General features: G+C 42.7%; 14 non-coding genes across 14 annotated transcripts; all 14 read left to right on the top strand.

The window, feature by feature from the left end:
* Positions 1-262: 262 nt before the first annotated feature.
* Positions 263-335, top strand: Trnaf-gaa (transfer RNA phenylalanine (anticodon GAA)). Its single transcript has one exon. It is a non-coding gene; the product is annotated as a tRNA-Phe (tRNA).
* A 1,048-nt stretch (positions 336-1,383) lies between these two features.
* Positions 1,384-1,456, top strand: Trnaf-gaa (transfer RNA phenylalanine (anticodon GAA)). The gene has a single exon. It is a non-coding gene; the product is annotated as a tRNA-Phe (tRNA).
* A 679-nt stretch (positions 1,457-2,135) lies between these two features.
* On the top strand, positions 2,136-2,208 carry Trnaf-aaa (transfer RNA phenylalanine (anticodon AAA)). The gene has a single exon. It is a non-coding gene; the product is annotated as a tRNA-Phe (tRNA).
* A 6,309-nt stretch (positions 2,209-8,517) lies between these two features.
* On the top strand, positions 8,518-8,590 carry Trnaf-gaa (transfer RNA phenylalanine (anticodon GAA)). The gene has a single exon. It is a non-coding gene; the product is annotated as a tRNA-Phe (tRNA).
* A 5,184-nt stretch (positions 8,591-13,774) lies between these two features.
* On the top strand, positions 13,775-13,847 carry Trnaf-gaa (transfer RNA phenylalanine (anticodon GAA)). Its single transcript has one exon. It is a non-coding gene; the product is annotated as a tRNA-Phe (tRNA).
* A 1,424-nt stretch (positions 13,848-15,271) lies between these two features.
* Positions 15,272-15,344, top strand: Trnaf-gaa (transfer RNA phenylalanine (anticodon GAA)). The gene has a single exon. It is a non-coding gene; the product is annotated as a tRNA-Phe (tRNA).
* Positions 15,345-16,393: 1,049 nt separating this feature from the next.
* Positions 16,394-16,466, top strand: Trnaf-gaa (transfer RNA phenylalanine (anticodon GAA)). Its single transcript has one exon. It is a non-coding gene; the product is annotated as a tRNA-Phe (tRNA).
* A 386-nt stretch (positions 16,467-16,852) lies between these two features.
* On the top strand, positions 16,853-16,924 carry Trnad-guc (transfer RNA aspartic acid (anticodon GUC)). The gene has a single exon. It is a non-coding gene; the product is annotated as a tRNA-Asp (tRNA).
* Positions 16,925-18,720: 1,796 nt separating this feature from the next.
* Trnad-guc (transfer RNA aspartic acid (anticodon GUC)) lies at positions 18,721-18,792 on the top strand. Its single transcript has one exon. It is a non-coding gene; the product is annotated as a tRNA-Asp (tRNA).
* A 680-nt stretch (positions 18,793-19,472) lies between these two features.
* On the top strand, positions 19,473-19,544 carry Trnad-guc (transfer RNA aspartic acid (anticodon GUC)). The gene has a single exon. It is a non-coding gene; the product is annotated as a tRNA-Asp (tRNA).
* A 1,792-nt stretch (positions 19,545-21,336) lies between these two features.
* On the top strand, positions 21,337-21,408 carry Trnad-guc (transfer RNA aspartic acid (anticodon GUC)). The gene has a single exon. It is a non-coding gene; the product is annotated as a tRNA-Asp (tRNA).
* A 2,828-nt stretch (positions 21,409-24,236) lies between these two features.
* Trnaf-gaa (transfer RNA phenylalanine (anticodon GAA)) lies at positions 24,237-24,309 on the top strand. The gene has a single exon. It is a non-coding gene; the product is annotated as a tRNA-Phe (tRNA).
* Positions 24,310-26,939: 2,630 nt separating this feature from the next.
* Trnad-guc (transfer RNA aspartic acid (anticodon GUC)) lies at positions 26,940-27,011 on the top strand. The gene has a single exon. It is a non-coding gene; the product is annotated as a tRNA-Asp (tRNA).
* A 304-nt stretch (positions 27,012-27,315) lies between these two features.
* On the top strand, positions 27,316-27,387 carry Trnad-guc (transfer RNA aspartic acid (anticodon GUC)). The gene has a single exon. It is a non-coding gene; the product is annotated as a tRNA-Asp (tRNA).
* Positions 27,388-27,440: the final 53 nt, after the last annotated feature.

Raw genomic sequence — 27,440 nt, 5'->3', positions numbered from 1 at the left:
CTGAAAAGCGGGAGACTGGGGTTCGATTCCCCGCCGGGGAGTTTGTTATATATCAATAATCTTTTTATTTTTATTGGATAACACTAATAATTCTACATGTGCGCTTTCGATTGACTTTAGAAATCTTGAGAAACCACATTCGCTGAGTAACACAATTCTTCCTTAGATGTATCTTCTCTCGTCCTTTTATGAACAAATAACATCTTGCTGATTCTTTCCAGTTTCATTCTAGAAAAGCTGCTTTCCGATTTCTCCTAGGCGTGCCGAAATAGCTCAGTTGGGAGAGCGTTAGACTGAAGATCTAACGGTCCCTGGTTCGATCCCGGGTTTCGGCAAGCGTAACTGTCCTCGGTAGTATAGTGGTCAGTATCTCCGACTTAGACGCGGGAGACCGGGGTTCGATTCACCGCAGGGGAGTTTGTGATATATCAATAATCTTTTTATTGGATAACACTAATAATTCTACATGTGCGCTTTCGATTGACTTTAGAAATCTTGACAAACCACATTCGCTGAGTAACACAATTCTTCCTTAGATGTATCTTCTCTCGTCCTTTTATGAACAAATAACATCTTGCTGATTCTTTCCAGTTTCATTCTGGTAAAGCTGCTTTCCGATTTCTCCTAGGCGTGCCGAAATAGCTCAGTTGGGAGAGCGTTAGAATGAAGATCTAAAGGTCCCTGGTTCGATCCCGGGTTTCAGCAAGCGTAACTGTCCTCGGCAGTATAGTGGTCAGTATCCCCGCCTGAAAAGCGGGAGACTGGGGTTCGATTCCCCGCCGGGGAGTTTGCGATATAACATTAATCTTTTTATTTTTATTGGATAACACTAATAATTCTACATGTGCGCTTTCGATTGACTTTAGAAATCTTGACAAACCACATTCGCTGAGTAACACAATTCTTTATTAGATGTATCTTCTCTCGTCCTTTTATGAACAAATAGCATCTTGCTGATTCTTTCCAATTTCATTCTGGTAAAGCTGCTTTCCGATTTCTCCTAGGCGTGCCGAAATAGCTCAGTTGGGAGAGCGTTAGACTGAAGATCTAAAGGTCCCTGGTTCGATCCCGGGTTTCTGCAAGCGTAATTGTCCTCGGTAGTATAGTGGTCAGTATCCCCGCCTGAAAAGCGGGAGACTGGGGTTCGATTCCCCGCCGGGGAGTTTGTGATATATCAATAATCTTTTATTTTTATTGGATAACACTAATAATTCTACATGTGCGCTTTCTATTGACTTTAGAAATCTTGACAAACCACATTCGCTGAGTAACACAATTCTTCCTTAGATGTATCTTCTCTCGTCCTTTTATGAACAAATAACATCTTGCTGATTCTTTCCAATTTCATTCTGGTAAAGCTGCTTTCCGATTTCTCCTAGGCGTGCCGAAATAGCTCAGTTGGGAGAGCGTTAGACTGAAGATCTAAAGGTCCCTGGTTCGATCCCGGGTTTCGGCAAGCGTAATTGTTCTCGGTAGTATAGTGGTCAGTATCCCCGCCTGTCACGTGGGAGACCGGGGTTCGATTCCCCGCCGGGGAGTTTGCGATATTTCTTTAATCTTTTTATTTTTATTGGATAACACTAATAATTCTACATGTGCGCTTTCGATTGACTTTAGAAATCTTGATAAACCACATTCGCTGAGTAACACAATTCTTTATTAGATGTATCTTCTCTCGTCCTTTTATGAACAAATAACATCTTGCTGATTCTTTCCAGTTTCATTCTGGTAAAGCTGTTTTCCGATTTCTCCTAGGCGTGCCGAAATAGCTCAGTTGGGAGAGCGTTAGACTGAAGATCTAACGGTCCCTGGTTCGATCCCGGGTTTCTTCAAGCGTAACTGTCCTCGGTAGTATAGTGGTCAGTATCCCCACCTGTCACGCGGGAGACCGGGGTTCGATTCCCCACCGGGGAGTTTGCTATATTTCTTCAATCTTTTTATTTTTATTGGATAACACTAATAATTCTACATGTGCGCTTTCGATTGACTTTAGAAATCTTGACAAACCACATTCGCTGAGTAACACAATTCTTCCTTAGATGTATCTTCTCTCGTCCTTTTATGAACAAATAACATCTTGCTGATTCTTTCCAATTTCAATCTGGTAAAGCTGCTTTCCGATCGCTCCTAGGCGTGCCGAAATAGTTCAGTTGGGAGAGCGTTAGACTAAAGATCTAAAGGTCCTTGGTTCGATCCTTGGTGTTGGCAAGCGTAACTGTCCTCGGTAGTATAGTGGTCAGTATCCCCGCCTGTCACGCGGGAGACCGGGGTTCGGTTCCCCGCCGGGGAGTTTGCGATATAACATTAATCTTTTTATTTTTATTGGATAACACTAATAATTCTACATGTGCGCTTTCGATTGACTTTAGAAATCTTGACAAACCACATTCGCTGAGTAACACAATTCTGTATTAGATGTATCTTCTCTCGTCCTTTTATGAACAAATAACATCTTGCTGATTCTTTCCAGTTTCATTCTCGTAAAGCTGCTTTCCGATCTCTCCTAGGCGTGCCGAAATAGCTCAGTTGGGAGAGCGTTAGACTGAAGATCTAAAGGTCCCTGGTTCGATCCCGGGTTTCTTCAAGCGTAACTGTCCTCGGTAGTATATTGGTCAGTATCCCCGCCTGTCACGCGGGAGACCGGGGTTCGATTCCCCGCCGGGGAGTTTGTGATATATCAATAATCTTTTTATTTTTATTGGATAACACTAATAATTCTACATGTGCGCTTTCGATTGACTTTAGAAATCTTGACAAACCACATTCGCTGAGTAACACAATTCTTCCTTAGATGTATCTTCTCTCGTCCTTTTATGAACAAATAACATTTGGTGATTCTTTCCAATTTCATTCTGGTAAAGCTGCTTTCCGATTTCTCCTAGGCGTGCCGAAACAGTTCAGTTGGGCGAGCGTGAGACTGAAGTTCTAAAGGTCCCTGGTTCGATCCCGGGTTTCTGCAAGCGTAATTGTCCTCGGTAGTATAGTGGTCAGTATCCCCGCCTGAAAAGCGGGAGACTGGGGTTCGATTACCGCCGGGGAGTTTGTGATATATCAATAATCTTTTTATTTTTATTGGATAACACTAATAATTCTACATGTGCGCTTTCTATTGACTTTAGAAATCTTGACAAACCACATTCGCTGAGTAACACAATTCTTCCTTAGATGTATCTTCTCTCGTCCTTTTATGAACAAATAACATCTTGCTGATTCTTTCCAATTTCATTCTGGTAAAGCTGCTTTCCGATTTCTCCTAGGCGTGCCGAAATAGCTCAGTTGGGAGAGCGTTAGACTGAAGATCTAAAGGTCCCTTGTTCGATCCCGGGTTTCGGCAAGCGTAATTGTCCTCGGTAGTATAGTGGTCAGTATCCCCGCCTGTCACGTGGGAGACCGGGGTTCGATTCCCCGCCGGGGAGGTTGCGATATTTCTTTAATCTTTTTATTTTTATTGGATAACACTAATAATTCTACATGTGCGCTTTCGATTGACTTTAGAAATCTTGATAAACCACATTCGCTGAGTAACACAATTCTTTATTCGATGTATCTTCTCTCGTCCTTTTATGAACAAATAACATCTTGCTGATTCTTTCCAGTTTCATTCTGGTAAAGCTGTTTTCCGATTTCTCCTAGGCGTGCCGAAATAGCTCAGTTGGGAGAGCGTTAGACTGAAGATCTAACGGTCCCTGGTTCGATCCCGGGTTTCTTCAAGCGTAACTGTCCTCGGTAGTATAGTGGTCAGTATCCCCACCTGTCACGCGGGAGACCGGGGTTCGATTCCCCGCCGGGGAGTTTGCTATATTTCTTCAATCTTTTATTTTTATTGGATAACACTAATAATTCTACATGTGCGCTTTCGATTGACTTTAGAAATCTTGACAAACCACATTCGCTGAGTAACACAATTCTTCCTTAGATGTATCTTCTCTCGTCCTTTTATGAACAAATAACATCTTGCTGATTCTTTCCAATTTCAATCTGGTAACGCTGCTTTCCGATCGCTCCTAGGCGTGCCGAAATAGTTCAGTTGGGAGAGCGTTAGACTGAAGATCTAAAGGTCCTTGGTTCGATCCTTGGTGTTGGCAAGCGTAACTGTCCTCGGTAGTATAGTGGTCAGTATCCCCGCCTGTCACGCGGGAGACCGGGGTTCGATTCCCCGCAGGGGAGTTTGCGATATAACATTAATCTTTTTATTTTTATTGGATAACACTAATAATTCTACATGTGCGCTTTCGATTGACTTTAGAAATCTTGACAAACCACATTCGCTGAGTAACACAATTCTGTATTAGATGTATCTTCTCTCGTCCTTTTATGAACAAATAACATCTTGCTGATTCTTTCCAGTTTCATTCTCGTAAAGCTGCTTTCCGATCTCTCCTAGACGTGCCGAAATAGCTCAGTTGGGAGAGCGTTAGACTGAAGATCTAAAGGTCCCTGGTTCGATCCCGGGTTTCTTCAAGCGTAACTGTCCTCGGTAGTATATTGGTCAGTATCCCCGCCTGTCACGCGGGAGACCGGGGTTCGATTCCCCACCGGGGAGTTTGTGATATATCAATAATCTTTTTATTTTTATTGGATAACACTAATAATTCTACATGTGCGCTTTCGATTGACTTTAGAAATCTTGACAAACCACATTCGCTGAGTAACACAATTCTTCCTTAGATGTATCTTCTCTCGTCCTTTTATGAACAAATAACATCTTGCCCATTCTTTCCAATTTCATTCTGGTAAAGCTGCTTTCCGATTTCACCTAGGCGTGCCGAAATAGCTCAGTTGGGAGTGCATCAGACTGAAGATCTAAAGGTCCCTGGTTCGATCCCGGGTTTGGGCAAGCGTAACTGTCCTCGGTAGTATAGTGGTCAGTATCCCCACCTGTCACGCGGGAGACCGGGGTTCGATTTCCCGCCGTCGAGTTTGCTATATTTCTTTAATCTTTTTTATTTTTATTGGATAACACTAATAATTCTACATGTGCGCTTTCGATTGACTTTAGAAATCTTGACAAACCACATTCGCTGAGTAACACAATCCTTCCTTAGATGTATCTTCTCTCGTCCTTTTATGAACAAATAACATCTTGCTGATTCTTTCCAATTTCATTCTGGTAAAGCTGCTTTCCGATCGCTCCTAGGCGTGCCGAAATAGTTCAGTTGGGAGAGCGTTAGACTGAAGATCTAAAGGTCCTTGGTTCGATCCTTGGTGTTGGCAAGCGTAACTGTCCTCGGTAGTATAGTGGTCAGTATCCCCGCCTGTCACGCTGGAGACCGGGGTTCGATTCCAAGCCGGGGAGTTTGCGATATAACATTAATCTTTTTATTTTTATTGGATAACACTAATAATTCTACATGTGCGCTTTCGATTGACTTTAGAAATCTTGACAAACCACATTCGCTGAGTAACACAATTCTTTATTAGATGTATCTTCTCTCGTCCTTTTATGAACAAATAACATCTTGCTGATTCTTTCCAATTTCATTCTGGTAAAGCTGCTTTCCGATTTCTCCTAGGCGTGCCGAAATAGTTCAGTTGGGCGAGCGTTATACTGAAGATCTAAAGGTCCCTGGGTCGATCCCTGGTTTCGGCAAGCGTAACTGTCCTCGGTAGTATAGTGGTCAGTATCCCCGCCTGAAAAGCGGGAGACTGGGGTTCGATTCCCCTCCGGGGAGTTTGTTATATATCAATAATCTTTTTATTTTTATTGGATAACACTAATAATTTTACATGTGCGCTTTCGATTGACTTTAGAAATCTTGAGAAACCACATTCGCTGAGTAACACAATTCTTCCTTAGATGTATCTTCTCTCGTCCTTTTATGAACAAATAACATCTTGCTGATTCTTTCCAGTTTCAATCTGGAAAAGCTGCTTTCCGATTTCTCCTAGGCGTGCCGAAATAGCTCAGTTGGGAGAGCGTTAGACTGAAGATCTAACGGTCCCTTGTTCGATCCCGGGTTTCGGCAAGCGTAACTGTCCTCGGTAGTATAGTGGTCAGTATCCCAGCCTGTCCCGCGGGAGACCGGGGTTCGATTCCCCGCCGGGGAGTTTGCGATATAACATTAATCTTTTTATTTTTATTGGATAACACTAATAATTCTACATGTGCGCTTTCGATTGACTTTAGAAATCTTGACAAACCACATTCGCTGAGTAACACAATTCTTTATTAGATGTATCTTCTCTCGTCCTTTTATGAACAAATAACATCTTGCTGATACTTTCCAATTTCATTCTGGTAAAGCTGCTTTCCGATTTCTCCTAGGCGTGCCGAAATAGTTCAGTTGGGCGAGCGTTAGACTGAATATCTAAAGGTCCCTGGTTCGATCCCGGGTTTCGGCAAGCGTAACTGTCCTCGGTAGTATAGTGGTCAGTATCCCCGCCTGAAAAGCGGGAGACTGGGGTTCGATTCCCCGTCGGGGAGTGTGTGATATATCAATAATCTTTTTATTTTTATTGGATAACACTAATAATTCTACATGTGCGCTTTCGATTGACTTTAGAAATCTTGACAAACCACATTCGCTGAGTAACACAATTCTTCCTTAATGTATCTTCTCTCGTCCTTTTATGAACAAATAACATCTTGCTGATTCTTTCCAGTTTCATTCTGGTAAAGCTGCTTTCCGATTTCTCCTAGGCGTGCCGAAATAGCTCAGTTGGGAGAGCGTTAGACTGAAGATCTAAAGGTCCCTGGTTCGATTCCGGGTTTCAGCAAGCGTAACTGTCCAAAGTAGTATAGTGGTCAGTATCCCCGCCTGAAAAGCGGGAGACTGGGGTTCGATTCCCCGCCGGGGAGTTTGTGATATATCAATAATCTTTATATTTTTATTGGATAACACTAATAATTCTACATGTGCGCTTTCGATTGACTTTAGAAATCTTGACAAACCACATTCGCTGAGTAACACAATTCTTTATTAGATGTATCTTCTCTCGTCCTTTTATGAACAAATAACATCTTGCTGATTCTTTCCAATTTCATTCTGGTAAAGCTGCTTTCCGATTTCTCCTAGGCGTGCCGAAATAGTTCAGTTGGGCGAGCGTTAGACTGAAGATCTAAAGGTCAAGGTTCGATCCCGGGTTTCGGCAAGCGTAACTGTCCTCGGTAGTATAGTGGTCAGTATCCCCGCCTGAAAAGCGGGAGACTGGGGTTCGATTCCCCGCCGGGGAGTTTGTTATATATCAATAATCTTTTTATTTTTATTGGATAACACTAATAATTCTACATGTGCGCTTTCGATTGACTTTAGAAATCCTGAGAAACCACATTCGCTGAGTAACACAATTCTTCCTTAGATGTATCTTCTCTCGTCCTTTTATGAACAAATAACATCTTGCTGATTCTTTCCAGTTTCATTCTGGAAAAGCTGCTTTCCGATTTCTCCTAGGCGTGCCGAAATAGCTCATTTGGAAGAGCGTTAGACTGAAGATCTAACGGTCCCTGGTTCGATCCCGGGTTTCGGCAAGCGTAACTGTCCTCGGTAGTATAGTGGTCAGTATCTCCGACTTAGACGCGGGAGACCGGGGTTCGATTCACCGCAGGGGAGTTTGTGATATATCAATAATCTTTTTATTTTTATTGGATAACACTAATAATTCTACATGTGCGCTTTCGATTGACTTTAGAAATCTTGACAAACCACATTCGCTGAGTAACACAATTCTTCCTTAGATGTATCTTCTCTCGTCCTTTTATGAACAAATAACATCGTGCTGATTCTTTCCAGTTTCATTCTGGTAAAGCTGCTTTCCGATTTCTCCTAGGCGTGCCGAAATAGCTCAGTTGGGAGAGCGTTAGAATGAAGATCTAAAGGTCCCTGGTTCGACCCCGGGTTTCAGCAAGCGTAACTGTCCTCGGCAGTATAGTGGTCAGTATCCCCGCCTGAAAAGCGGGAGACTGGGGTTCGATTCCCCGCCGGGGAGTTTGTGATATATCAATAATCTTTATAGTTTTATTGGATAACACTAATAATTCTACATGTGCGCTTTCGATTGACTTTAGAAATCTTGACAAACCACATTCGCTGAGTAACATAATTCTTTATTAGATGTATCTTCTCTCGTCCTTTTATGAACAAATAGCATCTTGCTGATTCTTTCCAATTTCATTCTGGTAAAGCTGCTTTCCGATTTCTCCTAGGCGTGCCGAAACAGTTCAGTTGGGCGAGCGTGAGACTGAAGTTCTAAAGGTCCCTGGTTCGATCCCGGGTTTCTGCAAGCGTAATTGTCCTCGGTAGTATAGTGGTCAGTATCCCAGCCTGAAAAGCGGGAGACTGGGGTTCGATTCCCCGCCGGGGAGTTTGTGATATATCAATAATCTTTTTATGGGATAACACTAATAATTCTACATGTGCGCTTTCGATTGACTTTAGAAATCTTGACAAACCACATTCGCTGAGTAACACAATTCTTCCTTAGATGTATCTTCTCTCGTCCTTTTATGAACAAATAACATCTTGCTGATTCTTTCCAGTTTCATTCTGGTAAAGCTGCTTTCCGATTTCTCCTAGGCGTGCCGAAATAGCTCAGTTGGGAGAGCGTTAGACTGAAGATCTAACGGTCCCTGGTTCGATCCCGGGTTTCGGCAAGCGTAACTTTCCTCGGTAGTATAGTGGTCATTATCCCCGCCTGTCACGCGGGAGACCGGGGTTCGATTCCCCGCCTTGGAGTTTGCGAGATAACATTAATCTTTTTATTTTTATTGGATAACACTAATAATTCTACATGTGCTCTTTCGATTGACTTTAGAAATCTTGACAAACCACATTCGCTGAGTAACACAATTCTTTATTAGATGTATCCTCTCTCGTCCTTTTATGAACAAATAACATCTTGCTGATTCTTTCCAATTTCATTCTGGTAAAGCTGCTTTCCGATTTCTCCTAGGCGTGCCGAAATAGCTCAGTTGGGAGAGCGTTAGACTGAAGATCTAAAGGTCCCTGGTTCGATGCCGGGTTTCGGCAAGCGTAACTGCCCTCGATAGTATAGTGGTCAGTATCTCCGACTGAGACGCGGGAGACCGGGGTTCGATTCCCCGCAGGGGAGTTTATGATATATCAATAATCTTTTTATTTTTATTGGATAACACTAATAATTCTACATGTGCTCTTTCGATTGACTTTAGAAATCTTGACAAACCACATTCGCTGAGTAACACAATTCTTTATTAGATGTATCTTCTCTCGTCCTTTTATGAACAAATAACATCTTGCTGATTCTTTCCAATTTCATTCTGGTAAAGCTGCTTTCAGATTTCTCCTAGGCGTGCCGAAATAGCTCAGTTGGGAGAGCGTTAGACTGAAGATCTAAAGGTCCCTGGTTCGATGCCGGGTTTCGGCAAGCGTAACTGTCCTCGGTAGTATAGTGGTCAGTATCTCCGACTGAGACGCGGGAGACCGGGGTTCGATTCCCCGCAGGGGAGTTTGTGATATATCAATAATCTTTTTATTTTTATTGGATAACACTAATAATTCTACATGTGCGCTTTCGATTGACTTTAGAAATCTTGACAAACCACATTCGCTGAGTAACACAATTCTTCCTTAGATGTATCTTCTCCCGTCCTTTTATGAACAAATAACATCTTGCACATTCTTTAAAGTTTCATTCTGGAAAAGCTGCTTTCCGATTTCTTCTAGGCGTGACGAAATAGCTCAGTTGGGAGAGCGTTAGACTGAAGATCTAACGGTCCCTGGTTCGATCCCGGGTTTCGGCAAGCGTAAATGTCCTCGTTAGTATAGTGGTCAGTATCGACGCCTGTCACGTGGGAGACCGGGGTTCGATTCCCCGCCGGTGAGTTTGCGATATTTCTTTAATCTTTTTATTTTTATTGGATAACACTAATAATTCTACATGTGCTCTTTCGATTGACTTTAGAAATCTTGACAAACCACATTCGCTGAGTAATACAATTCTTCCTTAGATGTATCTTCTCTCGTCCTTTTATGAAAATATAACATTTTGCACATTCTTTAAAGTTTCCTTCTGGAAAAGCTGCTTTCCGATTTCTCCTAGGCGTGCCGAAATAGCTCAGTTGGGAGAGCGTTAGACTGAAGATCTAACGGTCCCTGGTTCGATCCCGGGTTTCTTCAAGCGTAACTGTCCTCGGTAGTATATTGGTCAGTATCCCCGCCTGTCACGCGGGAGACCGGGGTTCGATTCCCCACCGGGGAGTTTGTGATATATCAATAATCTTTTTATTTTTATTGGATAACACTAATAATTCTACATGTGCGCTTTCGATTGACTTTAGAAATCTTGACAAACCACATTCGCTGAGTAACACAATTCTTCCTTAGATGTATCTTCTCTCGTCCTTTTATGAACAAATAACATCTTGCCCATTCTTTCCAATTTCATTCTGGTAAAGCTGCTTTCCGATTTCTCCTAGGCGTGCCGAAATAGCTCAGTTGGGAGTGCATCAGACTGAAGATCTAAAGGTCCCTTGTTCGATCCCGGGTTTGGGCAAGCGTAACTGTCCTCGGTAGTATAGTGGTCAGTATCCCCACCTGTCACGCGGGAGACCGGGATTCGATTTCCCGCCGTCGAGTTTGCTATATTTCTTTAATCTTTTTTATTTTTATTGGATAACACTAATAATTCTACATGTGCGCTTTCGATTGACTTTAGAAATTTTGACAAACCACATTCGCTGAGTAACACAATCCTTCCTTAGATGTATCTTCTCTCGTCCTTTTATGAACAAATAACATCTTGCTGATTCTTTCCAATTTCATTCTGGTAAAGCTGCTTTCCGATCGCTCCTAGGCGTGCCGAAATAGTTCAGTTGGGAGAGCGTTAGACTGAAGATCTAAAGGTCCTTGGTTCGATCCTTGGTGTTGGCAAGCGTAACTGTCCTCGGTAGTATAGTGGTCAGTATCCCCGCCTGTCACGCTGGAGACCGGGGTTCGATTCCAAGCCGGGGAGTTTGCGATATAACATTAATCTTTTTATTTTTATTGGATAACACTAATAATTCTACATGTGCGCTTTCGATTGACTTTAGAAATCTTGACAAACCACATTCGCTGAGTAACACAATTCTTTATTAGATGTATCTTCTCTCGTCCTTTTATGAACAAATAACATCTTGCTGATTCTTTCCAATTTCATTCTGGTAAAGCTGCTTTCCGATTTCTCCTAGGCGTGCCGAAATAGTTCAGTTGGGCGAGCGTTATACTGAAGATCTAAAGGTCCCTGGTTCGATCCCTGGTTTCGGCAAGCGTAACTGTCCTCGGTAGTATAGTGGTCAGTATCCCCGCCTGAAAAGCGGGAGACTGGGGTTCGATTCCCCTCCGGGGAGTTTGTTATATATCAATAATCTTTTTATTTTTATTGGATAACACTAATAATTTTACATGTGCGCTTTCGATTGACTTTAGAAATCTTGAGAAACCACATTCGCTGAGTAACACAATTCTTCCTTAGATGTATCTTCTCTCGTCCTTTTATGAACAAATAACATCTTGCTGATTCTTTCCAGTTTCAATCTGGAAAAGCTGCTTTCCGATTTCTCCTAGGCGTGCCGAAATAGCTCAGTTGGGAGAGCGTTAGACTGAAGATCTAACGGTCCCTTGTTCGATCCCGGGTTTCGGCAAGCGTAACTGTCCTCGGTAGTATAGTGGTCAGTATCCCAGCCTGTCCCGCGGGAGACCGGGGTTCGATTCCCCGCCGGGGAGTTTGCGATATAACATTAATCTTTTTATTTTTATTGGATAACACTAATAATTCTACATGTGCGCTTTCGATTGACTTTAGAAATCTTGACAAACCACATTCGCTGAGTAACACAATTCTTTATTAGATGTATCTTCTCTCGTCCTTTTATGAACAAATAACATCTTGCTGATACTTTCCAATTTCATTCTGGTAAAGCTGCTTTCCGATTTCTCCTAGGCGTGCCGAAATAGTTCAGTTGGGCGAGCGTTAGACTGAATATCTAAAGGTCCCTGGTTCGATCCCGGGTTTCGGCAAGCGTAACTGTCCTCGGTAGTATAGTGGTCAGTATCCCCGCCTGAAAAGCGGGAGACTGGGGTTCGATTCCCCGTCGGGGAGTATGTGATATATCAATAATCTTTTTATTTTTATTGGATAACACTAATAATTCTACATGTGCGCTTTCGATTGACTTTAGAAATCTTGACAAACCACATTCGCTGAGTAACACAATTCTTCCTTAATGTATCTTCTCTCGTCCTTTTATGAACAAATAACATCTTGCTGATTCTTTCCAGTTTCATTCTGGTAAAGCTGCTTTCCGATTTCTCCTAGGCGTGCCGAAATAGCTCAGTTGGGAGAGCGTTAGACTGAAGATCTAAAGGTCCCTGGTTCGATTCCGGGTTTCAGCAAGCGTAACTGTCCTCGGTAGTATAGTGGTCAGTATCCCCGCCTGAAAAGCGGGAGACTGGGGTTCGATTCCCCGCCGGGGAGTTTGTTATATATCAATAATCTTTTTATTTTTATTGGATAACACTAATAATTCTACATGTGCGCTTTCGATTGACTTTAGAAATCCTGAGAAACCACATTCGCTGAGTAACACAATTCTTCCTTAGATGTATCTTCTCTCGTCCTTTTATGAACAAATAACATCTTGCTGATTCTTTCCAGTTTCATTCTGGAAAAGCTGCTTTCCGATTTCTCCTAGGCGTGCCGAAATAGCTCAGTTGGAAGAGCGTTAGACTGAAGATCTAACGGTCCCTGGTTCGGTCCCGGGTTTCGGCAAGCGTAACTGTCCTCGGTAGTATAGTGGTCAGTATCTCCGACTTAGACGCGGGAGACCGGGGTTCGATTCACCGCAGGGGAGTTTGTGATATATCAATAATCTTTTTATTTTTATTGGATAACACTAATAATTCTACATGTGCGCTTTCGATTGACTTTAGAAATCTTGACAAACCACATTCGCTGAGTAACACAATTCTTCCTTAGATGTATCTTCTCTCGTCCTTTTATGAACAAATAACATCGTGCTGATTCTTTCCAGTTTCATTCTGGTAAAGCTGCTTTCCGATTTCTCCTAGGCGTGCCGAAATAGCTCAGTTGGGAGAGCGTTAGAATGAAGATCTAAAGGTCCCTGGTTCGATCCCGGGTTTCAGCAAGCGTAACTGTCCTCGGCAGTATAGTGATCAGTATCCCCGCCTGAAAAGCGGGAGACTGGGGTTCGATTCCCCGCCGGGGAGTTTGTGATATATCAATAATCTTTTTATGGGATAACACTAATAATTCTACATGTGCGCTTTCGATTGACTTTAGAAATCTTGACAAACCACATTCGCTGAGTAACACAATTCTTTATTAGATGTATCTTCTCTCGTCCTTTTATGAACAAATAACATCTTGCTGATTCTTTCCAATTTCATTCTGGTAAAGCTGCTTTCCGATTTCTCCCAGGCGTGCCGAAATAGTTCAGTTGGGCGAGCGTTAGACTGAAGATCTAAAGGTCAAGGTTCGATCCCGGGTTTCGGCAAGCGTAACTGTCCTCGGTAGTATAGTGGTCAGTATCCCCGCCTGAAAAGCGGGAGACTGGGGTTCGATTCCCCGCCGGGGAGTTTGTTATATATCAATAATCTTTTTATTTTTATTGGATAACACTAATAATTCTACATGTGCGCTTTCGATTGACTTTAGAAATCCTGAGAAACCACATTCGCTGAGTAACACAATTCTTCCTTAGATGTATCTTCTCTCGTCCTTTTATGAACAAATAACATCTTGCTGATTCTTTCCAGTTTCATTCTGGAAAAGCTGCTTTCCGATTTCTCCTAGGCGTGCCGAAATAGCTCAGTTGGAAGAGCGTTAGACTGAAGATCTAACGGTCCCTGGTTCGATCCCGGGTTTCGGCAAGCGTAACTGTCCTCGGTAGTATAGTGGTCAGTATCTCCGACTTAGACGCGGGAGACCGGGGTTCGATTCACCGCAGGGGAGTTTGTGATATATCAATAATCTTTTTATTTTTATTGGATAACACTAATAATTCTACATGTGCGCTTTCGATTGACTTTAGAAATCTTGACAAACCACATTCGCTGAGTAACACAATTCTTCCTTAGATGTATCTTCTCTCGTCCTTTTATGAACAAATAACATCGTGCTGATTCTTTCCAGTTTCATTCTGGTAAAGCTGCTTTCCGATTTCTCCTAGGCGTGCCGAAATAGCTCAGTTGGGAGAGCGTTAGAATGAAGATCTAAAGGTCCCTGGTTCGATCCCGGGTTTCAGCAAGCGTAACTGTCCTCGGCAGTATAGTGATCAGTATCCCCGCCTGAAAAGCGGGAGACTGGGGTTCGATTCCCCGCCGGGGAGTTTGTGATATATCAATAATCTTTATAGTTTTATTGGATAACACTAATAATTCTACATGTGCGCTTTCGATTGACTTTAGAAATCTTGACAAACCACATTCGCTGAGTAACATAATTCTTTATTAGATGTATCTTCTCTCGTCCTTTTATGAACAAATAGCATCTTGCTGATTCTTTCCAATTTCATTCTGGTAAAGCTGCTTTCCGATTTCTCCTAGGCGTGCCGAAACAGTTCAGTTGGGCGAGCGTGAGACTGAAGTTCTAAAGGTCCCTGGTTCGATCCCGGGTTTCTGCAAGCGTAATTGTCCTCGGTAGTATAGTGGTCAGTATCCCAGCCTGAAAAGCGGGAGACTGGGGTTCGATTCCCCGCCGGGGAGTTTGTGATATATCAATAATCTTTTTATGGGATAACACTAATAATTCTACATGTGCGCTTTCGATTGACTTTAGAAATCTTGACAAACCACATTCGCTGAGTAACACAATTCTTTATTAGATGTATCTTCTCTCGTCCTTTTATGAACAAATAACATCTTGCTGATTCTTTCCAATTTCATTCTGGTAAAGCTGCTTTCCGATTTCTCCTAGGCGTGCCGAAATAGTTCAGTTGGGCGAGCGTTAGACTGAAGATCTAAAGGTCAAGGTTCGATCCCGGGTTTCGGCAAGCGTAACTGTCCTCGGTAGTATAGTGGTCAGTATCCCCGCCTGAAAAGCGGGAGACTGGGGTTCGATTCCCCGCCGGGGAGTTTGTTATATATCAATAATCTTTTTATTTTTATTGGATAACACTAATAATTCTACATGTGCGCTTTCGATTGACTTTAGAAATCCTGAGAAACCACATTCGCTGAGTAACACAATTCTTCCTTAGATGTATCTTCTCTCGTCCTTTTATGAACAAATAACATCTTGCTGATTCTTTCCAGTTTCATTCTGGAAAAGCTGCTTTCCGATTTCTCCTAGGCGTGCCGAAATAGCTCAGTTGGAAGAGCGTTAGACTGAAGATCTAACGGTCCCTGGTTCGATCCCGGGTTTCGGCAAGCGTAACTGTCCTCGGTAGTATAGTGGTCAGTATCTCCGACTTAGACGCGGGAGACCGGGGTTCGATTCACCGCAGGGGAGTTTGTGATATATCAATAATCTTTTTATTTTTATTGGATAACACTAATAATTCTACATGTGCGCTTTCGATTGACTTTAGAAATCTTGACAAACCACATTCGCTGAGTAACACAATTCTTCCTTAGATGTATCTTCTCTCGTCCTTTTATGAACAAATAACATCGTGCTGATTCTTTCCAGTTTCATTCTGGTAAAGCTGCTTTCCGATTTCTCCTAGGCGTGCCGAAATAGCTCAGTTGGGAGAGCGTTAGAATGAAGATCTAAAGGTCCCTGGTTCGATCCCGGGTTTCAGCAAGCGTAACTGTCTTCGGCAGTATAGTGATCAGTATCCCCGCCTGAAAAGCGGGAGACTGGGGTTCGATTCCCCGCCGGGGAGTTTGTGATATATCAATAATCTTTATAGTTTTATTGGATAACACTAATAATTCTACATGTGCGCTTTCGATTGACTTTAGAAATCTTGACAAACCACATTCGCTGAGTAACATAATTCTTTATTAGATGTATCTTCTCTCGTCCTTTTATGAACAAATAGCATCTTGCTGATTCTTTCCAATTTCATTCTGGTAAAGCTGCTTTCCGATTTCTCCTAGGCGTGCCGAAACAGTTCAGTTGGGCGAGCGTGAGACTGAAGTTCTAAAGGTCCCTGGTTCGATCCCGGGTTTCTGCAAGCGTAATTGTCCTCGGTAGTATAGTGGTCAGTATCCCAGCCTGAAAAGCGGGAGACTGGGGTTCGATTCCCCGCCGGGGAGTTTGTGATATATCAATAATCTTTTTATGGGATAACACTAATAATTCTACATGTGCGCTTTCGATTGACTTTAGAAATCTTGACAAACCACATTCGCTGAGTAACACAATTCTTCCTTAGATGTATCTTCTCTCGTCCTTTTATGAACAAATAACATCTTGCTGATTCTTTCCAGTTTCATTCTGGTAAAGCTGCTTTCCGATTTCTCCTAGGCGTGCCGAAATGGCTCAGTTGGGAGAGCGTTAGACTGAAGATCTAACGGTCCCTGGTTCGATCCCGGGTTTCGGCAAGCGTAACTTTCCTCGGTAGTATAGTGGTCAGTATCCCCGCCTGTCACGCGGGAGACCGGGGTTCGATTCCCCGCCTTGGAGTTTGCGAGATAACATTAATCTTTTTATTTTTATTGGATAACACTAATAATTCTAAATGTGCGCTTTCGATTGACTTTAGAAATCTTGACAAACCACATTCGCTGAGTAACACAATTCTTTATTAGATGTATCTTCTCTCGTCCTTTTATGAACAAATAACATCTTGCTGATTCTTTCCAATTTCATTCTGGTAAAGCTGCTTTCCGATTTCTCCTAGGCGTGCCGAAATAGCTCAGTTGGGAGAGCGTTAGACTGAAGATCTAAAGGTCCCTGTTTCGATCCCGGGTTTCGGCAAGCGTAACTGTCCTCGGTAGTATAGTGGTCAGTATCCCCGCCTGTCACGCGGGAGACCGGGGTTCGATTCCCCGCCGGGGAGTTTGCGATATATCAATAATCTTTTTATTTTTATTGGATAACACTAATAATTCTACCTGTGCGCTTTCGATTGACTTTAGAAATCTTGACAAACCACATTCGCTGAGTAACACAATTCTTTATTAAATGTATCTTCTCTCGCCCTTTTATGAACAAATAACATCTTGCTGATTCTTTCCAATTTCATTCTGGTAAAGCTGCTTTCCGATTTCTTCTAGGAGTGCCGAAATAGCTCAGTTGGGAGAGCGTTAGACTGAAGATGTAAAGGTCCCTGTTTCGATCCCGGGTTTCGGCAAGCTTAACTGTCCTCGGTAGTATAGTGGCCAGTATCCCCGCCTGTCACGCGGGAGACCGGAGTTCGATTCCCCGCCGGGGAGTTTGCGATATTTCTTTAATATTTTTATTGGATAACACTAATAATTCTACATGTGCGCTTTCGATTGACTTTAGAAATCTTGACAAACCACATTCGCTGAGTAACACAATTCTTTATTAGATGTATCTTCTCTCGTCCTTTTATGAACAAATAACATCTTGCTGATTCTTTCCAATTTCATTCTGGTAAAGCTGCTTTCCGATTTCTCCTAGGGGTGCCGAAATAGCTCAGTTGGGAGAGCGTTAGACTGAAGATGTAAATGTCCCTGGTTCGATCCCGGGTTTCGGCAAGCGTAACTGTCCTAGGTAGTATAGTGGTCAGTATCCCCGCCTGTCACGCGGGAGACCGGGGATCGATTCCCCGACGGGGAGTTTGCGATATTTCTTTAATATTTTTATTGGATAACACTAATCATTCTACATGTGCGCTTTCGATTGACTTTAGAAATCTTGACAAACCACATTCGCTGAGTAACACAATTCTTTATTAGATGTATCTTCTCTCGCCCTTTTATGAACAAATAACATCTTGCTGATTCTTTCCAATTTCATTCTGGTAAAGCTGCTTTCCGATTTCTCCTAGGCGTGCCGAAATAGTTCGGTTGGGCGAGCGTTAGACTGAAGATCTGAAGGTCCCTGGTTCGATACCGGGTTTCGGCAAGCGTAACTGTCCTCGGTAGTATAGTGGTCAGTATCCCCGCCTGTCACGCGGGAGACCGGAGTTCGATTCCCCACCGGGGAGTTTGTGATATATCAATAATCTTTTTATTTTTATTGGATAACACTAATAATTCTACATGTGCGCTTTCGATTGACTTTAGAAATCTTGACAAACCACATTCGATGAGTAACACAATTCTTCCTTAGATGTATCTTCTCTCGTCCTTTTATGAACAAATAACATCTTGCTGATTCTTTCCAATTTCATTCTGGTAAAGCTGCTTTCCGATTTCTCCTAGGCGTGCCGAAATAAATCAGTTGGGAGAGCGTTAGACTGAATATCTAAAGGTCCCTGGTTCGATCCCGGGTTTCGGCAAGCGTAAATGTCCTCGGTAGTATAGTGGTCAGTATCCTCGACTGTCACGCGGGAGACCGGGGTTCGATTCCCCGCCGGGGAGTTTGCTATATTTCTTTAATCTTTTTATTTTTATTGGATAACACTAATAATTCTACATGTGCGCTTTCGATTGACTTTAGAAATCTTGACAAACCACATTCGATGAGTAACACAATTCTTCCTTAGATGTATCTTCTCTCGTCCTTTTATGAACAAATAACATCTTGCTGATTCTTTCCAATTTCATTCTGGTAAAGCTGCTTTCCGATTTCTCCTAGGCGTGCCGAAATAGCTCAGTTGGGAGAGCGTTAGACTGAAGATGTAAAGGTCCCTGGTTCGATCCCGGGTTTCGGCAAGCGTAACTGTCCTCGGTAGTATAGTGGTCAGTATCCCCGCCTGTCACGCGGGAGACCGGGGTTCGATTCCCCGCCGGGGAGTTTGTGATATATCAATAATCTTTTTATTTTTATTGGATAACACTAATAATTCTACATGTGCGCTTTCGATTGACTTTAGAAATCTTGACAAACCACATTCGCTGAGTAACACAATTCTTTATTAGATGTATCTTCTCTCGTCCTTTTATGAACAAATAACATCTTGCTGATTCTTTCCAATTTCATTCTGGTAAAGCTGCTTTCCGATTTCTCCTAGGCGTGCCGAAATAAATCAGTTGGGAGAGCGTTAGACTGAATATCTAAAGGTCCCTGGTTCGATCCCGGGTTTCGGCAAGCGTAAATGTCCTCGGTAGTATAGTGGTCAGTATCCTCGACTGTCACGCGGGAGACCGGGGTTCGATTCCCCGCCGGGGAGTTTGCTATATTTCTTTAATCTTTTTATTTTTATTGGATAACACTAATAATTCTACATGTGCGCTTTCGATTGACTTTAGAAATCTTGACAAACCACATTCGATGAGTAACACAATTCTTCCTTAGATGTATCTTCTCTCGTCCTTTTATGAACAAATAACATCTTGCTGATTCTTTCCAATTTCATTCTGGTAAAGCTGCTTTCCGATTTCTCCTAGGCGTGCCGAAAAAGCTCAGTTGGGAGAGCGTTAGACTGAAGATGTAAAGGTCCCTGGTTCGATCCCGGGTTTCGGCAAGCGTAACTGTCCTCGGTAGTATAGTGGTCAGTATCCCCGCCTGTCACGCGGGAGACCGGGGTTCGATTCCCCGCCGGGGAGTTTGTGATATATCAATAATCTTTTTATTTTTATTGGATAACACTAATAATTCTACATGTGCGCTTTCGATTGACTTTAGAAATCTTGACAAACCACATTCGATGAGTAACACAATTCTTCCTTAGATGTATCTTCTCTCGTCCTTTTATGAACAAATAACATCTTGCTGATTCTTTCCAATTTCATTCTGGTAAAGCTGCTTTCCGATTTCTCCTAGGCGTGCCGAAATAGCTCAGTTGGGAGAGCGTTAGACTGAAGATGTAAAGGTCCCTGTTTCGATCCCGGGTTTCGGCAAGCTTAACTGTCCTCGGTAGTATAGTGGCCAGTATCCCCGCCTGTCACGCGGGAGACCGGGGTTCGATTCCCCGCCGGGGAGTTTGCAATATTTCTTTAATATTTTTATTGGATAAAACTAATAATTCTACATGTGCGCTTTCGATTGACTTTAGATATCTTGACAAAACACATTCGCTGAGTAACACAATTCTTCCTTAGATGTATCTTCTCTCGTCCTTTTATGAACAAATAAAATCTTGCTGATTTTTTCCAATTTCATTCTGGTAAAGCTGCTTTCCAATTTTTCTCCTAGGCGTGCCGAAATAGTTCAGTTGGGCGAGCGTTAGACTGAAGATCTAAAGGTCCCTGGTTCGATACCGGGTTTCGGCAAGCGTAACTGTCCTCGGTAGTATAGTGGTCAGTATCCCCGCCTGTCACGCGGGAGACCGGAGTTCGATTCCCCGCCGGGGAGTTTGTGATATATCAATAATCTTTTTATTTTTATTGGATAACACTAATAATTCTACATGTGCGCTTTCGATTGACTTTAGAAATCTTGACAAACCACATTCGCTGAGTAACACAATTCTTCCTTAGATGTATCTTCTCTGGTCCTTTTATGAACAAATAACATCTTGCTGATTGTTTCCAATTTCATTCTGGTAAAGCTGCTTTCCGATTTCTCCTAGGCGTGCCGAAAAAACTCAGTTGGGAGAGCGTTAGACTGAAGATCTAAAGGTCCCTGGTTCGATCCCGGGTGTTGGCAAGCGTTACTATCCTCGGTAGTATAGTGGTCAGTATCCCCGCCTGTCACGCGGGAGACCGGGGTTCGATTCCCCGACGGGGAGTTTGCGATATTTCTTTAATATTTTTATTGGATAACACTAATAATTCTACATGTGCGCTTTCGATTGACTTTAGAAATCTTGACAAACCACATTCGCTGAGTAACACAATTCTTTATTAGATGTATCTTCTCTCGTCCTTTTATGAACAAATAACAACTTGCTGATTCTTTCCAATTTCATTCTGGTAAAGCTGCTTTCCGATTTCTCCTAGGGGGGCCGAAATAGCTCAGTTGGGAGAGCGTTAGACTGAAGATGTAAATGTCCCTGGTTCGATCCCGGGTTTCGGCAAGCGTAACTGTCCTAGGTAGTATAGTGGTCAGTATCCCCGCCTGTCACGCGGGAGACCGGGGATCGATTCCCCGACGGGGAGTTTGCGATATTTCTTTAATATTTTTATTGGATAACACTAATAATTCTACATGTGCGCTTTCGATTGACTTTAGAAATCTTGACAAACCACATTCGCTGAGTAACACAATTCTTTATTAGATGTATCTTCTCTCGCCCTTTTATGAACAAATAACATCTTGCTGATTCTTTCCAATTTCATTCTGGTAAAGCTGCTTTCCGATTTCTCCTAGGCGTACCGAAATAGCTCAGTTGGGAGAGCGTTAGACTGAAGATCTAGAGGTCCCTGGTTCGATCCTGGGTGTTGGCAAGCGTAACTGTCCTCGGTAGTATAGTGGTCAGTATCCCCGCCTGTCACGCGGGAGACCGGGGTTCGATTCCCCGCCGGGGAGTTTGTGATATATCCATAATCTTTTTATTTTTATTGGATAACACTAATAATTCTACATGTGCGCTTTCGATTGACTTTAGAAATCTTGACAAACCACATTCGCTGAGTAACACAATTCTTTATTAGATGTATCTTCTCTCGTCCTTTTATGAACAAATAACATCTTGCTGATTCTTTCCAATTTCATTCTGGTAAAGCTGCTTTCCGATTTCTTCTAGGAGTGCCGAAAAAGCTCAGTTGGGAGAGCGTTAGACTGAAGATGTAAAGGTCCCTGGTTCGATCCCGGGTTTCGGCAAGCTTAACTGTCCTCGGTAGTATAGTGGCCTGTATCCCCGCCTGTCACGCGGGAGACCGGGGTTCGATTCCCCGCCGGGGAGTTTGCAATATTTCTTTAATATTTTTATTGGATAACACTAATAATTCTACATGTGCGCTTTCGATTGACTTTAGAAATCTTGACAAACCACATTCGCTGAGTAACACAATTCTTCCTTAGATGTATCTTCTCTCGTCCTTTTATGAACAAATAACATCTTGCTGATTCTTTCCAATTTCATTCTGGTAAAGCTGCTTTCCGATTTCTCCTAGGCGTGCCGAAATAGCTCAGTTGGGAGAGCGTTAGACTGAAGATCTAAAGGTCCCTGGTTCGATCCCGGTTGTTGGCAAGCGTTACTGTCCTCGGTAGTATAGTGGTCAGTATCTCCCCATGTCACACGGGAGACCGGGGTTCGATTCCCCGCCGGGGAGTTTGCGATATTTCTTTAATATTTTTATTGGATAACACTAATAATTCTACATGTGCGCTTTCGATTGACTTTAGAAATCTTGACAAACCACATTCGCTGAGTAACACAATTCTTTATTAGATGTATCTTCTCTCGTCCTTTTATGAACAAATAACATCTTGCTGATTCTTTCCAATTTCATTCTGGTAAAGCTGCTTTCCGATTTCTCCTAGGGGTGCCGAAATAGCTCAGTTGGGAGAGCGTTAGACTGAAGATGTAAATGTCCCTGGTTCGATCCCGGGTTTCGGCAAGCGTAACTGTCCTAGGTAGTATAGTGGTCAGTATCCCCGCCTGTCACGCGGGAGAGCGGGGATCGATTCCCCGACGGGGAGTTTGCGATATTTCTTTAATATTTTTATTGTATAACACTAATAATTCTACATGTGCGCTTTCGATTGACTTTAGAAATCTTGACAAACCACATTCGCTGAGTAACACAATTCTTTATTAGATGTATCTTCTCTCGTCCTTTTATGAACAAATAACATCTTGCTGATTCTTTCCAATTTCATTCTGGTAAAGCTGCTTTCCGATTTCTCCTAGGCGTGCCGAAATAGCTCAGTTGGGAGAGCGTTATACTGAAGATCTAAAGGTCCCTGTTTCGATCCCGGGTTTCGGCAAGCGTAACTGTCCTCGGTAGTATAGTGGTCAGTATCCCAGCCTGTCACGCGGGAGACCGGGGTTCGATTCCCCGCCGGGGAGTTTGCGATATATCAATAATCTTTTTATTTTTATTGGATAACACTAATAATTCTACCTGTGCGCTTTCGATTGACTTTAGAAATCTTAAAAAACCACATTCGCTGAGTAACACAATTCTTTATTAGATGTATCTTCTCTCGCCCTTTTATGAACAAATAACATCTTGCTGATTCTTTCCAATTTCATTCTGGTAAAGCTGCTTTCCAATTTCTCCTAGGCGTGCCGAAATAGCTCAGTTGGGAGAGCATTAGACTGAAGATCTAGAGGTCCCTGGTTCGATCCTGGGTATTGGCAAGCGTAACTGTCCTCGGTAGTATAGTGGTCAGTATCCCCGCCTGTCACGCGGGAGACCGGGGTTCGATTCCCCGCCGCGGAGTTTGTGATATATCAATAATCTTTTTATTTTTATTGGATAACACTAATAATTCTACATGTGCGCTTTCGATTGACTTTAGAAATCTTGACAAACCACATTCGCTGAGTAACACAATTCTTTATTAGATGTATCTTCTCTCGTCCTTTTATGAACAAATAACATCTTGCTGATTCTTTCCAATTTCATTCTGGTAAAGCTGCTTTCCGATTTCTCCTAGGCGTGCCGAAATAGTTCAGTTGGGCGAGCGTTAGACTGAAGATCTAAAGGTCCCTGGTTCGATACCGGGTTTCGGCAAGCGTAACTGTCCTCGGTAGTATAGTGGTCAGTATCCCCGCCTGTCACGCGGGAGACCGGAGTTCGATTCCCCGCCGGGGAGTTTGTGATATATCAATAATCTTTTTATTTTTATTGGATAACACTAATAATTCTACATGTGCGCTTTCGATTGACTTTAGAAATCTTGACAAACCACATTCGCTGAGTAACACAATTATTCCTTAGATGTATCTTCTCTGGTCCTTTTATGAACAAATAACATCTTGCTGATTCTTTCCAATTTCATTCTGGTAAAGCTGCTTTCCGATTTCTCCTAGGCGTGCCGAAATAGCTCAGTTGGGAGAGCGTTAGACTGAAGATCTAGAGGTCCCTGGTTCGATCCCGGGTGTTGGCAAGCGTTACTGTCCTCGGTAGTGTAGTGGTCAGTATCCCCGCCTCTCACATGGGAGACCGGGGTCGATTCCCCGACGGGGAGTTTGCGATATTTCTTTAATATTTTTATTGGATAACACTAATAATTCTACATGTGCGCTTTCGATTGACTTTAGAAATCTTGACAAACCACATTCGCTGAGTAACACAATTCTTTATTACATGTATCTTCTCTCGTCCTTTTATGAACAAATAACATCTTGCTGATTCTTTCCAATTTCATTCTGGTAAAGCTGCTTTCCGATTTCCCCTAGGCGTGCCGAAATAGCTCAGTTGGGAGAGCGTTAGACTGAAGATCTAAAGGTCCCTGGTTCGATCCCGGGTTTCGGCAAGCGTAACTGTCCTCGGTAGAACTGTGGTCAGTATCCACGCCTGTCACGCGGGAGACCGGGGTTCGATTCCCCGCCGGCGAGTTTGCTATATTTCTTTAATCTTTTTATTTTTATTGGATAACACTAATAATTCTACATGTTCGCTTTCGATTGACTTTAGAAATCTTGACAAACCACATTCGCTGAGTAACACAATTCTTTATTAGATGTATCTTCTCTCGTCCTTTTATGAACAAATAACATCTTGCTGATTCTTTCCAATTTCATTCTGGTAAAGCTGCTTTCCGATTTCTCCTAGGCGTGCCGAAATAAATCAGTTGGGAGAGCGTTAGACTGAATATTTAAAGGTCCCTGGTTCGATCCCGGGTTTCGGCAAGCGTAACTGTCCTCGGTAGTATAGTGGTCAGTATCCTCGACTGTCACGCGGGAGACCGGGGTTCGATTCCCCGCCGGGGAGTTTGTGATATATCAATAATCTTTTTATTTTTATTGGATAACACTAATAATTCTACATGTGCGCTTTCGATTGACTTTAGAAATCTTGACAAACCACATTCTCTGAGTAACACAATTCTTTATTAGATGTATCTTCTCTCGTCCTTTTATGAACAAATAACATCTTGCTGATTCTTTCCAATTTCATTCTGGTAAAGCTGCTTTCCGATTTCTCCTAGGCGTGCCGAAATAGCTCAGTTGGGAGAGCGTTAGACTGAAGATGTAAAGGTCCCTGGTTCGATACCGGGTTTCGGCAAGCGTAACTGTCCTCGGTAGTATAGTGGTCCGTATCCCCGCCTGTCACGCGGGAGACCGGGGTTCGATTCCCCGCCGGGGAGTTTGTGATATATCAATAATCTTTTTATTTTTATTGGATAACACTAATAATTCTACATGTGCGCTTTCGATTGACTTTAGAAATCTTGACAAACCACATTCGCTGAGTAACACGATTCTTCCTTAGATGTATCTTCTCTCGTCCTTTTATGAACAAATAACATCTTGCTGATTCTTTCCAATTTCATTCTGGTAAAGCTGCTTTCCGATTTCTCCTAGGCGTGCCGAAATAGCTCAGTTGGGAGAGCGTTTGACTGAAGATCTAAAGGTCCCTTGTTCGATCCCGGGTTTCGGCAAGCGTAGCTGTCCTCGGTAGTATAGTGGTCAGTGTCCCCGCCTGTCACGCGGGAGACCGGGGTTCGATTCCCCGCCGGGGAGTTTGCTATATTTCTTTAATATTTTTATTGGATAACACTAATAATTCTACATGTGCGCTTTCGATTGACTTTAGAAATCTTGACAAACCACATTCGCTGAGTAACACAATTCTTCCTTAGATGTATCTTCTCTCGTCCTTTTATGAACAAATAAAATCTTGCTGATTTTTTCCAATTTCATTCTGGTAAAGCTGCTTTCCGATTTCTCCTAGGCGTGCCGAAATAGTTCAGTTGGGCGAGCGTTAGACTGAAGATCTAAAGGTCCCTGGTTCGATACCGGGTTTCGGCAAGCGTAACTGTCCTCGGTAGTATAGTGGTCCGTATCCCCGCCTGTCACGCGGGAGACCGGGGTTCGATTCCCCGCCGGGGAGTTTGTGATATATCAATAATCTTTTTATTTTTATTGGATAACACTAATAATTCTACATGTGCGCTTTCGATTGACTTTAGAAATCTTGACAAACCACATTCGCTGAGTAACACGATTCTTCCTTAGATGTATCTTCTCTCGTCCTTTTATGAACAAATAACATCTTGCTGATTCTTTCCAATTTCATTCTGGTAAAGCTGCTTTCCGATTTCTCCTAGGCGTGCCGAAATAGCTCAGTTGGGAGAGCGTTTGACTGAAGATCTAAAGGTCCCTTGTTCGATCCCGGGTTTCGGCAAGCGTAGCTGTCCTCGGTAGTATAGTGGTCAGTGTCCCCGCCTGTCACGCGGGAGACCGGGGTTCGATTCCCCGCCGGGGAGTTTGCTATATTTCTTTAATATTTTTATTGGATAACACTAATAATTCTACATGTGCGCTTTCGATTGACTTTAGAAATCTTGACAAACCACATTCGCTGAGTAACACAATTCTTTATTAGATGTATCTTCTCTCGTCCTTTTATGAACAAATAACATCTTGCTGATTCTTTCCAATTTCATTCTGGTAAAGCTGCTTTCCGATTCCTCCTAGGCGTGCCGAAATAAATCAGTTGGGAGAGCGTTAGACTGAATATCTAAAGGTCCCTGGTTCGATCCTGGGTTTCGGCAAGCGTAACTGTCCTAGGTAGTATAGTGGTCAGTATCCTCGCCTGTCACGCGGGAGACCGGGGTTCGATTCCCCGCCTGGGAGTTTGCTATATTTCTTTAATCTTTTTATTTTTATTGGATAACACTAATAATTCTACATGTGCGCTTTCGATTGACTTTAGAAATCTTGACAAACCACATTCGCTGAGTAACACAATTCTTTATTAGATGTATCTTCTCTCGTCCTTTTATGAACAAATAACATCTTGCTGATTCTTTCCAATTTCATTCTGGTAAAGCTGCTTTCCGATTTCTCCTAGGCGTGCCGAAATAGCTCAGTTGGGAGAGCGTTAGACTGAAGATGTAAAGGCCCCTGTTTCGATCCTGGGTTTCGGCAAGCTTAACTGTCCTCGGTAGTATAGTGGTCAGTATCCCCGCCTGTCACGCGGGAGACCGGGGTTCGATTCCCCGCCGAGGAGTTTGCTATATTTCTTTAATCTTTTTATTTTTATTGGATAACACTAATAATTCTACATGTGCGCTTTCGATTGACTTTAGAAATCTTGACAAACCACATTCGCTGAGTAACACAATTCTTTATTAGATGTATCTTCTCTCGTCCTTTTATGAACAAATAACATCTTGCTGATTCTTTCCAATTTCATTCTGGTAAAGCTGCTTTCCGATTTCTCCTAGGCGTGCCGAAATAGCTCAGTTGGGAGAGCGTTAGACTGAAGATGTAAAGGCCCCTGGTTCGATCCCGGGTTTCGGCAAGCTTAACTGTCCTCGGTAGTATAGTGGTCAGTATCCCCGCCTGTCACGCGGGAGACCGGGGTTCGATTCCCCGCCGGGGAGTTTGCTATATTTCTTTAATCTTTTTGTTTTTATTGGATAACACTAATAATTCT

This window comes from Argiope bruennichi, chromosome 7 (assembly GCF_947563725.1).
Source record: "Argiope bruennichi chromosome 7, qqArgBrue1.1, whole genome shotgun sequence".
In the NCBI taxonomy this organism is placed as follows: Eukaryota; Metazoa; Arthropoda; class Arachnida; order Araneae; family Araneidae; genus Argiope; species Argiope bruennichi.
Note: the sequence above shows the minus strand (reverse complement) of the source record. Positions and strands in the feature narration are given on the sequence as shown.